Source organism: Leuciscus leuciscus, assembly GCF_965113295.1.
Source record: "Leuciscus leuciscus genome assembly, chromosome: 15".
Classification (NCBI taxonomy): domain Eukaryota; kingdom Metazoa; phylum Chordata; class Actinopteri; order Cypriniformes; family Leuciscidae; genus Leuciscus; species Leuciscus leuciscus.
This window is the reverse complement of record NC_138739.1, coordinates 30,955,211-30,968,429: the sequence shown is the minus strand read 5'-3', so window position 1 is coordinate 30,968,429 and position 13,219 is coordinate 30,955,211. Positions and strand designations below refer to the sequence as shown.

The following is a 13,219-nucleotide window of genomic DNA, read 5'->3' as shown; positions in this document are numbered from 1 at the left end:
AATTAACTTGGATGTTTAAGTCATTTCAACTTAAATTACATTAAACTGACTTTTTTTTTATTTAATTTGTTGGATCTTGTATTGGATCTTGTATGACATATAAAAAAGTAGAAAATTGCTTAACTTATTTTGAAGAGTTAAAGCAATGTAAAAACATATGTTGTCATAACTTATTGATCATATGATTTTTTTTTACAGTGTAGGATATGCTGAGATGGTTATTGTTTTGTAACTAAATAAGAGTCTTAGTTTATTATTGCATGCTTCGCTAACAATCTTGGAACTGGTAATCACAGGTAATACAGGCCTATCCACACCAAAATCAGAAGTTAGTGGATAAATAATGGTGAATTGTGACGTAACATGTGAATCACAACAAATTGTGATGTTTATGTTGTTTGTTCATTAGTTTTTCTGATAAGATTCGACATTATATGATCATTCGATAGTAAAACTAGTTGTTTTAGAGCCAGACATTTATAAAATAAAATTAGGAAGGAGAATAAATAAAAGTGAAAAGTGAATTAGGAATGAGATTAGTGAAAATGTAATTTGCTCTTTGAATATATATGTGTGTGTGTGTGTGTGTGTGTGTGTGTGTGTGTGTGTGTGTGTGTGTGTGTGTGTGTGTGTGTGTGTGTGTATATGTTGAGGAGAATTAATGTGTTACAATATCGAGTTACTCCCTAAAAAAAGTAACTAATTGTGTTAGTTACTTTTCATGGAGAGTAATGTGTTACGTTACTTTTGCGTTACTTTTTCTCACCTGGGCTGGACTAGCTTATATATATATATTTGGCAAATGTAAAGGCCCTTTCAAACCAAAAGTCAAATGAATAAGCCTCAAACTGAAGGAAATGCAAATTCATACCTGTACAGTAGAGGGCGCAGCTCACACAAACCTTCAGCTGTGCTGCTGTTCTAGATTGAAGAAGAATAGGACACACTCTTACTTTAGCAATAAAGAAAAAAAACCCCACAAATGTGATGTTCATCTAAGTAATTTTTGCTTATTTGTATGGTTAAATTAGATCAGCGAAGGTCAGAAGCAAAGGCATTGGTTAATAAAGTGAGATTAAATACATAAAGTATGTGTGCTATTTAACATATTTAATTATTGCTAGTATGCATAATATTCTGAGTTTGCATTTCACAGTTTTTTTTTTGTTTGTTTTTTTTTCATTGAGGAATACTGAATCTGATTTATAGCATAATTTAATTCAACAGCTCAGGTAAAGTTAATGGTACGAGCCATTTCAGGGGTGCCAAAATTACGATTTAAAATCAGTCAGAGATAGAAACGTATCTTCACTTGGTAAATCGTCATATTATGGGTAACTACTTTCTTTGATAATGTTTTTTGCCGTGTCAGTATTTAAAGGGGTGGTTGATTATGATTTCACTTTTTTAACTTTAGTTAGTGTGTAATGTTGCTGTTTGAGCATAAACCACATCTTAAAAGTTACAACGCTCACAGTTCAAAGCAAAGGGAGATATTTGCTTTTAAAGAAATCATTTTTTAAGGACTACAACAAACGGCTGCACTACATGACATTCCTCCCGGGTTAGTGACATCACCAACCCTAGAATTTACATAAACGCGATTTATAGATTATCATGACAGAATATGCTAATCAATGACTAGAAGATACATCAGCAGTATAAATTCATCAACTAACCATTCAGAAATGTCTTGAGTCTCTCCATCATTGTCTGACTCTGGTTTGAACATAAAAAGCTAAAAGTAAAAAAAAAAAAATTTAGTGCATGTCTGTGTGAGGTAAAAGGACACAAGCTCTTGAAGCTCCGCCCTCTGTGCCGGGAGCAGCAGTTCATTTGCATTTAAAGGGACAGACACAAAAAAGGTGCGTTTTTGCTCACCCTCAAAAAGTGACAATTTTAACATGCTATATAAAAATATCTGTGGGGTATTTTGAGCTAAAACTTCACATACACACTCTGGGGACATCAGAGACTTATTTTACATAATGTGAAAGGGGCAATATATCACCCCTTTAAGATCTGAATTCTAATAAATGTTTCTGTTTGTATTTAACCTTACCTATCCAACACAAAACTTAGATTGTAACAATAGAACAGATCTAAATTGAATAGAATACAATTAAATTAAATGAAGTTTGGAGATTAAAATGGATGTGTAGGTCAACTGAAACAACATAAAATAGTGGTGAAGTGAAACTTGAATAGAGGTGAGGTGAAACAGCAAAACATTTAAACAGAGTGAAGTGAAACACAGAATAGAACAGGACAGAATAGGCATCAAATGAAACTTACAAAAATGAAATAAGAATATAATATTAGTCAATTGAAACAGAACAGAATAAAAGAGCAGTGAAGCATAATTTACAGAATACACCAAAGTCAATTAAAATAGAAATGTGGTGACATGAAAGTGTCATGATTCAGAACATTGAAGTAAAACTTAAAAAATGGAATAACATTGAACTGCAATTTACAGAATAGAACTGAAGTGAAACAGAAAATAAGGTTTTGAACTGAAGCAGAACAGAATAAAATAGAAGGGAAAAGATTAGAATAGAAGTTAGGTAATGTAAAACTGAATAGTAAAACTTAAAAATAGATCAGTGGTAAAGTGCAACAATAAAATAGAAGTGGCGTTAACCTTTCTATGAGAATGGAGCACAGTAGCATAGAAGTGAGGTAAAACTTATAACACTGAATAACACTGAAAATAGAAGTAGTTAGAATAGAAAATAGAAGTAGTTAGAACTGAAAAAAAAAACAAGAAAATAGAAGTTTGGTGAAATGTACATATAAGAGAATACATTATAATAGAAGTGAGGTGAAACTTGCACTATATTCAAATTGAAGTGAAACTTACAGAATAGAACTAAAGTGAAACAACTGAATATTAGTGAACTGAACAAAAAGAAGTGTGGTGAAATACAAGAGAATACATTGCAATAGAAGTGAGGTGAAAACTGCAATATAGAATAAAATTGAAGTGGAACATAGGCTACAGAATAGAACTTAAGTGAAACAGAACAGAATATTAGTGAACTGAAACAAATCAGATTAAGCGTAGAGGAGTGTAGTGAAATTTACATTGTAGAGAATAGATGAGGTGACGTGAAACAGAATACTGAAACCTTAAGAATATAATAGATAGAACAATTGTGAAGTACAACAGAACAAAATAGAAGTGATGTGAACCTTCAGTGCAGAATAGACTTAGAAACGCATCTTTCTGCATAGCCTTACTTTACTCTTGTCTCTGTGAATGTTAAAGTTATTGGCCTGTGTGAAGTTCCCCGCCCTCTCTTTCGATCATGCTGGGATGTGTATGCAACTTTCACAGGTCTGGAATGGCGTGTTAAGGAGCGCGCACACGCACACACTGACGCGACGCGAACACAACACACATCACTCATCACTCTCTATAGTCGCGCGCGAACAGCTCGCGTTGGTGTTGCGGCGTCGCGCAGGAACTCAACAGGAGCCCGACCTTGACAGTCTGGGACACCATCCTCATCCTCCTCATCCTCATCGGCGCGAGCTCCAGTTCACCGCGCGTGAAACTCAGCTGGCACTTCCTGGTAAGAGTTAAACATCATTCCCTCCTGTCAACTTCAAAAACTGATAGTCACTTTTCCGTGTTTATTGTCACTCAGCAATGACATTTTGAGTCGGTGAGGCAATGTGTATGCGCTAAATGTTATACGAGGTTATAACAGAAAAGACTGAGGAAAAGTTGACCGAACTTTGGGCTAGTTTGAGTTAGCGCGCTAGGCTAACGCTGCTGTGGCAGTAAGTTAATTTACCCGAGACAAACTTTCAGATGATTTGATTTGACTCTAAAACGTTTTTTATCCACTCAGACATTCACTCACCCTGTTTTGAAAGTGACTTTGGAGCTGTTTTTAAGAGTGTTGGTTGTGTTTCTAGCAGTGACATGGCACGGTTAGTTAGAGCATTGTGGCTAAGCTAACGTCTGTCAGCGTGACACATGCAGTAGAAATGTTGAGAGAAATACACTCCTAATTTCTCTAACATTGACCAAATAACCTTAAAACCAAATAGCAAAGGTATTTAATGCTCTGTTCCTCTAGAGAAGTCATAACTAAGCTTTTTATGTGAGTGTGAGGGATTTCTTGCTTTGGCAACACTTTCCAGCTGTTGACAGCAAAGCGTTGTTAAGTTACTTGTTTTGTGTTCATGATGAACCTTCTTCATAATGTTCACAATGATACGAGAGAATCAGGGGATAAGTTTATTATCACGTCTTTTGGTCACTCATATTTTTACTAGGCCTATGTTAGAAGATATTAGAAGTTCATGCAGTGTATTACCTCATAAATCCAGTGAAATTACTGTGGAGTCAGGGTTTGTCAAAATGACGCTGAACAATGAATCAGCACAAACTGTTAAATACAGTGGTTATGTCAACTTTGAAATATAATGCTTGTTATAGCAAATATTTCACCCTAGAATTGTTCATTCACTCACCCTCATGTTTTTCCAAACCAATGTTATGTTTCTGTAGAAAACAAAATCTGATATTATAATGATGACAGATTGAGGCACCTTTCAACGTGCATTGTATGATAGATGATGCAATGAAATTGAGTTTCACAGAAGAAAGGAATTCATACTGGATGTAGCTAGCAACATGAATGTAAATAATGACAATTTTCAGTTTTGCCAAATATGAAGTGAACATTAAATAATTTTAACCTGTTAACTGTCAGTGTCCCTCTAGTTTTTTTCCCCTATCAAATATTTTATATATAAATAATCGTCATATATTAGGTATCTGATCTGTCGAAAGTTTAAACACTCAAAAGTCATCATGTGAAAATCGTTTAGAAAGAAATGGTACTTGATAACTTTTTAGTGGGTTCCTCCCCCAAGTGGTCGGCGTCTTGTTTCAAATTTGTACAAAATTTACTACACTTTTATAATCTCATCTTTTTCTAATATTGCCAAAATGTATATTGTTGCGGTGGTCTGAGACTCAAGGTTCCATATTTGGCATAGATAGAAGTGACACTTCTATTTCTATTGTGTGATAGAAGTGAAATTTTGAGAGAAATGTAGGCTATTATCTAATATTATGGGAAAATAAGGTGAATAGAATTGTTGTATAAATTTAATTAACTGAAATGTGGAGTGTGTAAATGAGGCCATTGTGATGAGTTACAAGATGATTGACAGGCCAGTTTATGGTGACAGGAGCTATCCAACAATGGGGTTTGGTAAAGACACAGTTATGGCATTTTAGTATGTCCCAAAACTTGCCTAATCTTCTGCTACACACTCAAAAGTGTACTTTTTCTTCAGTAAAAGAGTACTTTTAGGGCGTAAGTATAAGTAGGGGAATTATTATATGCCAGGCAGTAAATCGTATGATATTTGGCTGATATTAGAATCAACCTCAAACCTCAAAGTGAGCCGATTTACAGAAATGTGACCTATTTCTTGTGTCAGTTTTGCATTGTTTCCCAATTGGTCTTAACTTCCTTTAAAAATGTGTATTAAAAAAATCTTAAAATATCTTCAATTTAATTTCTGTATTAAAAAGAATTGGTGTAATTGTGTAAAATATTTATTCATTTAATTTAATCTAATCTAATCAATTTTATGTCTGTTCTTTAAGTAATTTTTTTAAATATATCATTAAATCATTCACTCAACACTCTAGATATTGTATTGGCCGCTGAAAAACACATTTTGGTCAAGTGCTAAATGGGACATTTACAGACTTTTTTAAAAAGTATTTTAATCACCATTGAAGTTGAGGAGATTTGAATATATCCATTTGATTTTTAGGCAATATTTTAGAGTACTATATCATTTAGTTGACCCTCGCATTTGTCCTTGTATAAATACATTTTTTTATTGTCATTATCAGCAAGTAATCATGACTTGTATTTTAGGCTGATCTGGCACAATTTGAGTTCTTTTCGCAAGACAGGAATGTTTGTGAAATTTGTCATCCTTTTTCGCCTCTCTCGTTGCTTTAGATTTCCTCAGGAAATGAACTCTTTCATAGCATAATTACACGATGCATATGCCACTGTAAACACAGTAATGGAGACGCTGACAGCATGCGTTTGTCACAAAATACGAGAAAAACCGTAATAAATATGTACTGTGATCCAAAAGAACATCCTCGGTCTTTTCTTACGGGTCGCTATCGGCATTTCTCACTGCAAACGACATTTAATGTTTCACACAGGATGACATGGAGAGAAGGCAAGAGGCCGTGTGTTTTGAAAGCCTGTCTCTCTTAATACGCAATACCCGAGTGTTGCAAATAGCCGGGCACGCCAGCCTGGCATACTAACACTCATCAGCTTTCCGCTGAGTTTGTTTCGGCCCAAGGGCTGTCGAGGTCTGTGGCTGGAGTGAGACGTAACACCCCCTCGTTCTGGGATCTTCCGCGACAGGACCCTGCTCTCTGCATTCAATCAGTCAGGGAAACAAACAGCCGGCTCGAGGGCTGCAGGAGGAAGCTGTGGTCGCTTTTTTGTTTTTCAGAAGTCATGCCAAGTTGGAGCTCGGAAACTTTTGGCGGTGCCTTTGCAGGGCATTGAATAACAAAAAAACTTTACACGTGCCTGAAGCCAAGCCTGGAAGCTCGTGGGGCGTTTGACCTGCTCTGGAAGGTCTTGAGAAGTGGGCCGGTTCCCGGGCCTCTACGCGAGCAGGCATTGGTGGGGGGCCGAGGGGGCCTAAACCGGGGGCAAGTGCCACCATACTGCGAAGTCCGGGCGAGTGGCCAGCATCGTTGACAGTTTAACAGTGAATATTTTACAGCACAGCATACTGCATGCTGTAAACAGGGGTGAGCTACATAAAGGCTGTTTATCGTACTTGGGAAGCCTTGAAAAAAACAGCATCTTTAAGCCCCGTATTAGAATAAAGCAGATGGCTTGGGCCAGTGCGGCTCGGGAAAAAGCCGGAGATGAAAGCAGGCCAGTTTCTTTGAACAAGGAGTCTGTCACGTTACTATCTCCAGGTCTCTGGGTCAAACCGTGCGCTGAGCCATGCTTTTTTCACTTTGGCTTCGGCCAAAAATATCCCAGGGAATCTCATTGATATTGATGTTTTGATGTTGCAAGCGTTTTCTCTGGTTGTTAACAGGCCAAGCGCGTTTTTAAATGCACGCTTATGATATTCAAAGTGTTCTTTTAACTGTCATTTGTCATGAGCATTCATCGACCATTAAAAGTACAACAGCAGTAGGAACACAAGACTGTTACTGGTGGATTTGGGTAGACCTTAATGATGTGAAGTAATTCTTTTATTTTCTAAAACATGAACATTATTGATCCAAGATCAGCTTTAAGGACTGGCATTTTGGCAGAACTGTGGCTCCTTTTAAGCAATCAATTTGGGTTGTGATTTATGAAGAAAAGTTAGCATTTATTCAGCAATCATTTCCAACTTGATCAGTAAAGTCAACGGATTGCTGTGCTGTTTTGTGCTTTTTAAAATGCAGTTATTAGCTAATAAATCTCATATATTTATATGATTTGTTTGTAGTCAGTAGGGCTGTGTATGTGAAAACAGATTTTTCCAATTTGATTCCGATTCTCAAGCTCCTGTTTGTTTTAGGTTTGATTCAGGTTCAGTTTTGGAGTATAAAGTGGTGCAGGTATGACATACCTGCCAAAACGCGGTGCAATTTAGCATTTTAGCACTTCCGGTTCCATCGTCCCAAAGTCAATGGGTTTCTGATTAAATGGCTGAAATAAGATCTGTGGTGAACACAATCTCAAGACACTTTCACGTTTTATTCTACGACATAAAACGCATCAGTATTACCCCGCTTGTGTTTTTATTTTTTATTTTATTTTTTTAAGCTGTTGTGTGTCTTGAAAAAGGCAACCGTGGTGTAGTTCGTTTAAACTTTATAGCCTACCTTTAGCTTTCTACTTGTGACTGCATTTAGGCTTCAAAGTTGTAGTCATCTGTGAAAATCATCTTGGACAAAACGTGCAAGTATCATACACTTTTGTTGATCACAGAGCTTGTTTTTTTTTTGCGATAATCCAAACGCCAGTGGGAAAATCCTATTGGGTTTTTGTCGAGGGAACCAGCGTGATGCTAACTGCCGACTCGCCTTCGCTATGCTGAGGGCGCTGTTTCTCACACATGCAAAGAGAGAGAGCCTACATATAAACAACATTCTTTGTTTTATTTTCCTGTCAAAATAAAGTTCATTTGGAATGATTCAGCTTTTAAGAACAAGCAGAAGACATGCCGGTTTCTCCGGTAGTGGGCGGAACTAATGCGCAAACGTCAATCTCATTGGCTGGCTCATCGCTCATCTTTTACCTTCCCTGTTTTGATTTCAGTAAATCAGTTCAAGCGAACGTGGATAACGTGATTAATATTCATGAACCCAGCAGGTCATCAATCCTTAGTGCATTAGTATATTGTGATTAGTAATAGTATTATTATCTTATTATAATAATAACTATAATCTATTACTATGATCTATTTTCATCACCAGTCCTAAGTTCAGTTAAAATGACACAAATGCATTCATACATGGTTACTAAGTTTTAGTTCTAATTAAAGTTCTATCATTAAATAGTGCTTGATTATCATAATATCATAACATAATGCTTGATTGACTGGTGTTAAGAGTGTACGTTCAGATGTTTAAAAGCTGTTCCATTTTACCAAGATAAGTTGATTTGGTGGAATCATACACACATATATAATATATAATATATAATATATAATATATAATATATATATATATATATATATATATATATATATATATATATATATATATATATATATATATATATACACGTGTATATATATATATATATATATATATATATATATATATATATATATATATATACACGTGTATATATACAGCATATCAGTCTGGTGAGTAAACAAAAAAATGTACTAGCCAATTTACTACAATTCTGTGCGTAGAGGGTTGGGAAAATCACTGAGAAAGGGGCATAAGACTTCAGTACTGAGCAATGCAAGCCCTACAATCTTTGTACAACTACAGCGTTTTTCCCCGGCACCCTTATCTCTCATGAAAAGGGCAGATCCTTTGCGCCCCATTAAAGATTCACCAAAGACATTCTCTTTAAGTTCTGCTCTGTGTTCTGAGAAAGAAGCACTGCTAGTAGATAGTGGTATGAGATGGTTTGAGTTTTACAGATGTATTTTCATGAAAGGGGTGAAGGGCAATTGATGAATAAGCATAAAAGGGATTCATAGAAAGGGAAGTCCCTAATGGTAGATGGGGTGGAGAAGAGACCTCTCAGGGTTTCTGTGAGCTCCTCACTGCATGAACGGCCAGCATCAATAAACGGCCCCACTGAGCGCCCCTTGGTAACTTCCGTTCAACCTTCCGGCACTATGTCTGAACCTTGTTTTTTTTCTCCGTTTGCGCTTTTAATTGCCACCAGTTGATTAGTTTGGTTGACTTTTTTATCTATATTATTTGGCATATATTGTAACATGACTTCCTTGAAATGTCCCGTGTTTTTTAGGCCAAATTTTTTTTTGCCACATACAGCAAACATCTCCTCACTATCCGCTAGCTGCCTGTCCCCTGAACACACTGTAAAATAAACGCGGTCTCTGCAGACAGCCCAGGCTCCACAAATGGCAAGAAAAACAAACTGGCCCAGCCTGGACCACGGAACATAACAAACAGTGTTCCAGCCAATAACCGACAAGAATGATTTGGGGGTGCACATGAAGGGGGGTGTGGGGAGTGGAGTAGAGAGAGAAGCATGAAGAGGGTAGTTAGCTAGAGGAGAGAAGTCCTAGACAACGACTAATGTTAAAAATGTATATTCTTTTGATATGGCCGACACACGACCAAAGAGGACGACGTTCCGATAACCAAATAACAAAGAATAGGGAAAAGTAACGCGCAAAGTCCCGAATTTACATTGGAAAAGCGTTCAAAAGGTGGCGAGAACTCTGCCGGCAGAAGGGCTTCCAATCCGACATTCAGGTATCTCTGTTTTTGCTGGACAGGGGGGTAAATCCAGTTTGGTTTTCTAAATGGTTCATGAGTCTATTTCAGGAAGCACGGAAGGAAGGGGGAGGGGACGGGATGAGGAGGAGGGAGGGTCGAGCTAGCCTCCGTTTTGTTTGACAATACTTTGAACGTCAACAAGAAGTGACGTCACCCAACATCACTTAGAGCACCTTTAAAACAAATTAGTAGACTAGTTGTTCAATCGACCTACCAAGCAGTTGATTTTGAAAACATGTAATTTTGCTAATTCCTTGTGTTGAACAGTACATTTTTATGTGGACTGAACTTTTTAATTAATACTTTGTAGTATTGAATGAAATGTTGCCCTAATATTTATTAAAATAGTAAACTTTTTATGTAGATTGATAAAAAAAAAAAAAAAAAAAAAAAAAATAATATATATATATATATATAGAATGAACTATTACACTAAAATATTGTTAAATGTTTATTTTGCACATCCCAAATTTTGACACGTTTTTTATAATACATTTTAGATGTCACATCTCTTTGCATGACCAAGGTGTTGAAATAGTTAATTGGCATGTATCATTACGCCTTGCAGAAAAACACAAAATGTTTCTTTCCTCGACTGAATTGTGATGTTGACGAACTGTCAAAGGCCGCAGAAGAAAACGTGTTATGATATGCGTCCGATTATTGCATCATGAATATTCCAGAGAAATGAAGCATGATCAACATCTGTTGTTTTGGTTCTGCGTGATACAGAGCATAACGGTAATAATGTATCGTGCGTTCAGTGATTGCTGGGACGCCACTGAAATCGTTGTCAAACTTTCAGCTGAGAAGAAAGGGCCCAGGAGCGAGAGATGGAGGGATATTCACTGTAGGCTTCTGTTAGCATGATTGCAGCTGGTGGCCTTGACCTCTGGCTGCGGCAAATAAAAGGAATTTAGGCCCGAAGTGGAAGTTGTCACATCCTGTCGCGGTCAGAGGTTAGCTGGAGAACTTTGTGGTCAGTGACATGGCTTAGTCCTCATTAGACCACGTGACATGGGATCCGCCGCACGTAGGGTCACGGGTATAGCCAGGGGTCTTCAGGCCACAGATAACAAGCAGTTGTATCATGCAAGAAAACATTTGTTGGCTGTGAAACATTAGCCTTGATGTCTTCTGAATACAGCGCCACATGCTAATTCAAATAAATCCTGATATCTGTAACACATTTTTTATTTAGACTAAGCTTTTTTTTTTATTGACATTTTTATGATTAAAATATAGCATGTATTGGGAAGATGGTTAGCTTTTATGTAGATTGAACTTTCTTTTTTATTGAAATCATGTATTTCACACAGTTTATTGGGTAAAATAGTAAATTATTATTTGGATTGAATTTGATTCTTTTTCGTGTCTAAGTTAAAATAGTTATTTTGTATAGACTTAACTCAATTTAAATCAACTTTTTATTAAATGAAATATGACACACATGAAATATTGCACACAAATATTAGATAAAACTGTACATATTTATGGAACATTTTGTTTTGCACACATTTTGTGTAAAATAATTCTTGTTAGATTGAAGCTGATCATTTGAAATTGTAATATCAATTGTAATTGTTATTTTGTAGTACTTAAAGGTATAGCGGAGGATCTTTCCAAATTTTAGATAAGACCCGCCCTCTCCACTTTTTGAAAAGTTTGATTGATTCACCAGAATGATTGACAATTAGGAGGACCAATAGTATAGGTTACCCACCAGGGAGTAAAACATCCTCCGCTATACCTTTAATGAAATATCGCACAAATATTGCGTGAAATAGTAGTTTCTTATTTACTTATTTCTCATTGATACTTAGGGTTTAATGAAATATAAGTATGCTTATCAGCATTTGTTTTCCACTGAACTTGTTTCCACTGAATTGCAGTGTATTCTGAGAAGAGTACATGCAGTGCTTCCTCAGAACTGGGGCTAAGTGAGGTATCTCATTCGGTATCACCTTTTAGATCAGAGCTTTTGTTTCTTTGAAAATACCTTTTTTTTTTCTTCCAAATTCTGTTTTTCACTACACTAAAAAAACGAAAAAAACAAGTGCCTGCAGGTGCATGCGATCTTGCTGAGATCTATCAGATTAATGTCTCTTATGCTCTGCTTTCTTTAGAAGTCAATCAGGAAGTAACATTGATTCACTTGACAACTCGTTGAATCTTTAAAGAAAGACCTATCAAATAATTTTTTTGTAATGTGAGTTTGAAGAGTTTGTCTATGGGCTGTTCTTGACTTTGGCACATTCAAATCAACCTGTTTGACCAGATATAAGGTTGTCATGTAAAAGACATAATCATTGTTTATTGTAGAGTGAAACGTCTTGGTGTTAAGAAGTGCTGTATATCATCTATTTTATGTTTCTCGGTCGAGTGACTTACTTTATTAATGTTTGTGTCACTGAATGGTGATTTAATGTAGTGTTTTTAAGAGTTCATTGAACATTGCTATGACAACTGGTATCAGAATAAATAAATTAAAAAATTAAAAAATTAAAAAAAACTTTCTGTGGTTCCAAATGTGGCAGTTGTTTTCTTTCCCTCCAAGATAAACCTCATATTTAGGTGGTTTATTAATGTCGAGTGACTTCTTCAGAAACACTTAAGAATTTAACACTTAATTTCAGGCTGTTTGTTGGTTATACACAAGAAATATTACATATGAAATTATATATTTTATTATATAAGTAGTATAGATAGATAGATAGATATTCTGATTCAATAAAATCATTGAAATTAATTAAAAAGTCTAATATTAATACAATTATACAAAAAATAGGAAATTAGTAATTATCGTTTTCGGTTTTCGGCCAAGTACATCTAGCATTTTTGGTTTCGACCCAGAATTTTTCATTTCAGTGCATCCCTAATATTAGGGCTGGGACGATACACCTATCTCCCGATTCGATACTATCACGATACTTGGGTGCTGATTCCGATTTGTATTGCGAAAAAAAAAAAAAAAAATGATTGCGATTCTACAACTATTGCGATTCGATATTGCAATATATTGCCATCTGGAAAAGTTATATCATACACTTATACAGACTGTACATGATGTATAAGATGAGTCATATTTACAAAAACAAATCCTCACATCTTTCTGACTTTTATTTCAGAAGCATCGTACAATTACTACATTCTCTTGAATAAATGATTCAATAACAAACACATTTAAGTCGCCACCTAGTG

The 13,219-nt window shown here is 35.9% G+C and overlaps 1 protein-coding gene across 1 annotated transcript in view; it reads left to right on the top strand.

Moving 5' to 3' along the window:
• Window positions 1-3,303: 3,303 nt before the first annotated feature.
• The window catches only part of nek7 (NIMA-related kinase 7), a 65,662-nt gene continuing 55,746 nt past the window's right edge, over window positions 3,304-13,219 (top strand). Inside the window, exon 1 of the mRNA XM_082138400.1 lies at window positions 3,304-3,578. The gene's annotated coding sequence lies outside the window, so the exon portion shown is untranslated. The remainder of the gene's footprint in view (window positions 3,579-13,219) is intronic.